This window comes from Oncorhynchus kisutch, linkage group LG27, assembly GCF_002021735.2.
Source record: "Oncorhynchus kisutch isolate 150728-3 linkage group LG27, Okis_V2, whole genome shotgun sequence".
NCBI lineage: Eukaryota > Metazoa > Chordata > Actinopteri > Salmoniformes > Salmonidae > Oncorhynchus > Oncorhynchus kisutch.
In genome coordinates, this window is record NC_034200.2 from 6258148 (window position 1) to 6263147 (window position 5000).

Genomic DNA, 5000 nt, shown 5'->3' on the forward strand with positions numbered 1-5000 from the left:
GTGGAGACAAATTGTACCCCAATAACCACCATGGGATATGCGTCAACAGCAACCTTGGGAACATCCTCTGCAGACTCACACAGTAAAACAATGTACTGAGAAAATGTCAAATTGGATTTTTACAAAATTACCGTACGACAGACTACGTATTCACCCTCCACACCGTAATTAACAAACAAACAAATCAAAACAAAGTCTTATTTCAAAAGATTTGGCTTGAGGGTCTGCTGTACAAATTGATGGAAAGTGGTGTTGGGGGAAAAACATACAACATTATACAATTATAACATTTGTACACAAACACCAAGTGTGCGGTTAAAATTGGCAAAAAAACCACACATTTCTTTCCACGGGCCGGGGGGTGAGACAGAGATGCAGCTTAAGCCCCACCCTCTTCAACATATATATCAACGAATTGGCGAGGGCAGTCTTCAGCACCTGGCCTCACCCTACTAGAATATGAAGTCAAATGTCTACTGTTTGTTGATGACCTGGTGTTTCTGTCCCCAACAAAGGAGGGCCTACAGCAGCACCTAGATCTTCTGCACAGATTCTGTTAGGACTGGGCCCTGACAGGCCTGGGCCCTGACAGACCAGGGCCCTGACAGACCTGGGCCCTGACAGACCTGGGCCCTGACAGACCTGGGCCCTGACAGACCTGGGCCCTGACAGTAAATCTCAGTAAGACAAAAAATAACCGTGTTTCAAAAAAGGTCCAAGTTGCCAGAACAACAAATACAAATTCCATCTAGACACCGTTTCCCTAGAGCACACAAAAAAATGATACATACCTCGGCCTAAACATCAGCGCCACAGGTAACTGCCACAAAGCTGTGAACGATCTGAGAGGCAAGGCCAGAAGAGCCTTCTATGCCATCAAAAGGAACATAACATTTGACATCACAATTAGGATCTGGCTAAAAAATACTTGAATCAGTTATAAAACCCATTGCCCTTTATGGTTTTTAATTCACAAAATTGAGACTGCATGCAGAATTCTGCAAAAAATATCCTGTGTACAACGTAAAACACCACATAATGCATGAAGAGCAGATCAAAATCCAGAAAAGAGCCGTTGAATTATACTACCACCTAAAATTAAGCGATTCCCAAAGCCATCACCTACAGAGAGATGAACGTGGAGAAGAGTCCCCTAAGAAAGCTGGTCCTGGGGATCTATTCATAAACACAAACAGACCCCACAGAGCCCCAGGACGGCAGCACAATTAAACCCAACCAAATCATGAGAAAACAAAAAGATAATACTTGACACATTGGAAATAATTACATTTTGCCCCAAACAGAGTGAACACAGTGGCAGAATACCTGACCACTGTGACTGACCCAAAGTTAAGGAAAGCTATGTAGAGAGAGAGAGAAAGAGAGACAGAAAGAGATAGAGAGAGATAGAGAGAGAGAGAGAGAGAGAGAGAGAGAGAGAGAGAGAGAGAGAGAGAGAGAGAGAGAGAGAGAGAGAGAGACAGAGACAGACAGACAGACAGACAGACAGACAGACAGACAGACAGACAGACAGACAGACAGACAGACAGACAGACAGACAGACAGACAGACAGACAGACAGACAGACAGACAGACTACTCTCCACAAATGTTTAAAGCCTTGGATTGATGTAGGCATGGGATAGACTACAGGGAATTGTTCGACAGCAATACTAAAGGAATTCTTAAAAGTGTGTAATGCTGTTTCGGTGTCGTATCATTTTTGGTTTTTGGCAGTTAGTTTTAGTTAGGTTGTCGTGCCAATGTTCTTCCTGCCACATCCTGCATGTATTTCCTCTTTCATGTCCCGGTCGGAGTTCCGCAACGGAACACTTAGAACACACAGATGTGAAGGAAAAAATGTACATCGCCGCTGGTGCAAGGATGTGATACCGCTACACTACACGGTGAATTTAAAACTGTCTACCACTGACAATTTTTGTTCCAATTAGACTATTTATAAATGCCATATTTACATAGGTGAGCAGCTTGCTTTGAGGCATGTCTGGTACTATATATGGGATGTGTTCCAAATGGCACCCTATTCCCGACACTACCACACTGCTGCCATTCGGGATGCAGAACATACAGTACCAGTCAAAAGTTTGGACACACCTACTCATTCAAGGATTTTTCTTTATTTTTTATTATTTTCTACATTGTAGAATAATAGTTAAGACATCAAAACTATGAAATAACACACATGGAGTCATGTAGTAACCAAAAAAGTGCTAAACATTCTTCAAAGTAGCCACCATTTGAATTGATGACAGCTTTGCACACTCTTGGTACTCTCTCAACCAGATTCATGAGGTAGTCACCTGGAATGCATTTAAATTAACAGGTGTGCCTTGTTAAAGTTAATTTGTGGAATTTATTTTCTTCTTAATGCATTTGAGCCAATCAGTTGTGTTGTCACTAGGTAGGGGTGGTATACAGAAGATATCCCTGTTTGGTAAAAGTCCATATATTGGCAAGAACAGTTCAAATAGCAAAGCAGGTCAGGGATTCAACCCTGCAACCTTTCAGTTACTGGCCCAACACTCTAACCACTAGGTTACATGCCGCCCCAGATTTCAAGTCACAGAGTTCAAGTAACAGACACATCTCAACATCAACTGTTCAGAGGATACTGAGTGAATTAGGCCTTCATGGTTGGTCGAATTACTGCAAAGAAACCACCACTAAAGGACACCAATAATAAGAGGAGACTTTCTAGGGAAAGAAGCACGAGGATTGGACATTAGCCAGTTGGAAATCTTTCCTTTGAGTCCAAATTTGAGATTTTTGGTTCCAACCACTGTGTCTTTGTGAGATGCAGAGTAGTTGAATGGATGATCTCCGAATGTGTGGTTCCCACTGTGAAGCATGGAGGAGGAGGTGTGATGGTGTGGAGGTGCTTTGCTGGTGACACTGTTTGCTCTTAGTGGGACTATCGTTTTTTTTCATTGTCCTAATGACCCAAAACACACCACCAGGCTGTGTAAGGGCTATTTGACCAAGGAGAGGGATGGAGTGCTGCATCAGATGAAATGGCCTCCACAATCACCCGACCTCAACCCAATTCAAATAAAAAAATTGAATCAAATTTTATTTGTCACATGGTTAGCAGATGTTAATGCGAGTGTAGCGAAATGCTTGTGCTTCTAGTTCCGACAATGCGGTAATAACCAACGAGTAATCTAACCTAACAATTCCACAACTGCTACCGTATACACACAACTGTAAAGGGATAAAGAATATGTACATAAAGATATATGAATGAGTGATGGTGCAGAACGGCATAGGTAAGATAGGTAAGATGGTTTCGAGTACAGTATATACATATGAGATGAGTAATGTAGGGTATGTAAACATAAAAGTGGCATAGTTTAAAGTGTCTAGTGATACATGTATTACATAAAGATGGCAAGATGCAGTAGATGGTATAGAGTACAGTATATACATATGAGATGAGTAATGTAGGGTATGTAAACATTATATTAAGTGGCATTGTTTAAAGTGGCTAGTGATACATTTTTTACATCAATTTCCATTATTAAAGTGGCTGGAGTTGAGTCAGTATGTTGGCAGCAGCCACTCAATGTTAGTGGTGGCTGTTTAACAGTCTGATGGCCTTGAGATAGAAGCTGTTTTTCAGTCTCTTGGTCCCTGCTTTGATGCACCTGTACTGACCTCGCCTTCTGGATGATAGCGGGGTGAACAGGCAGTGGCTCGGGTGGTTGTTGTCCTTGATGATCTTTATGGCCTTCCTGTGACATCGGGTGGTGTAGGTGTTCTGGAGGGCAGGTAGTTGAGATGTTTTGGGATGAGTTGGACTGCAGAGTGAAGGAAAAGTATCCAACAAGTGCTCAGTGTACGTGGGAACCTGTTCAAAACTGTTGGAAAAGCATTCCAGGTGAAGCGGGTTGAGAGAATGCCAAGAGTGTGCAAAGCTGTCATCAATGTAAAGGGTGGCTACTTAGAACAATCTAAAATATATTTTCATTTGTTTAACACTTTTTTGGTTACTACATGATTCCATATGTGTTATTTCATAGTTTTGATGTCTTCACTATTATTCTACAATGTAGAAAATAGTCCAAATAAAGAAAAACCCTTGAATGAATAGGTGTTTTTGACTGGTAGTGTACTGAATGTCTCCTGTTTGTTGATGTTCCTGGACATAAAATACCCCGTTGATGCACAACACATCAACGGTATTAGAATAACTTATTATAAGTAGATACATTTCCAGTTCCATTTCAGTGTATTTACGTAATCACATACAGTATATTAGCAAAGGTTACTGTCGTGTACGGGATGAGTCCTAAAATGGCACAATATTCCCTACATATTCCCCAAAGTAAGTGCACTATATAGGGTATAGGGTGTCATTTTGCAAGTTCAAGTTCAGTTACGGTTTTTACTATCACAATTCTGTGTCGAACCCCATAATTATTGCTGGTCACATTCATTCTCACACCCTGACCCTCATTTCCATAATATTTGTCTCATTTGAGTTTGTTCAACCCTGAAATAAATATGCATGCCTAAAAATGACACCGCTTAAACACTGTGGGGTCACACAGTAACATTAACACTGTGTAGCATCTCTCCATTGTCACTTTGACCTTTTCATTTCTCTCTCTCTCTCTCTCTCTCTCTCTCTCTCTCTCTCTCTGTCTCTCTCTCTCTCGCTCTCTTTCTTTCTTTCTTTCTTCATTGGCTGCATCCCGAACCAAATGGCAACCTATTCCCTATATGGGGCCCTGGTCAAAAGTAGTGCACTATATGGGTTGGCAAGTAGCCTAGTGGTTAGAGTGTTGGGCCAGTAATCAAAAGGTTGCAAGATCGAATCCCTGAGCTGACAAGATAAAAATCTGTCGTTCTGCCCCTGAACAAGGCAGTTAACCCACTGTTCCTAGGCCGTCATTGTAAGTAAGAAATAGTTCCAAACTGACTTGCCTATTTAAATAAAGGTTAAATAAAAAATATATATTGGGAACTAGCCAGTTAATG

General features: G+C 41.4%; 1 protein-coding gene across 4 annotated transcripts in view; it reads left to right on the top strand.

Moving 5' to 3' along the window:
- LOC109871476 (cell adhesion molecule 3) overlaps positions 1-5000 on the top strand; it is a 74833-nt gene that overhangs the window by 38028 nt on the left and 31805 nt on the right. The window lies entirely within an intron of this gene.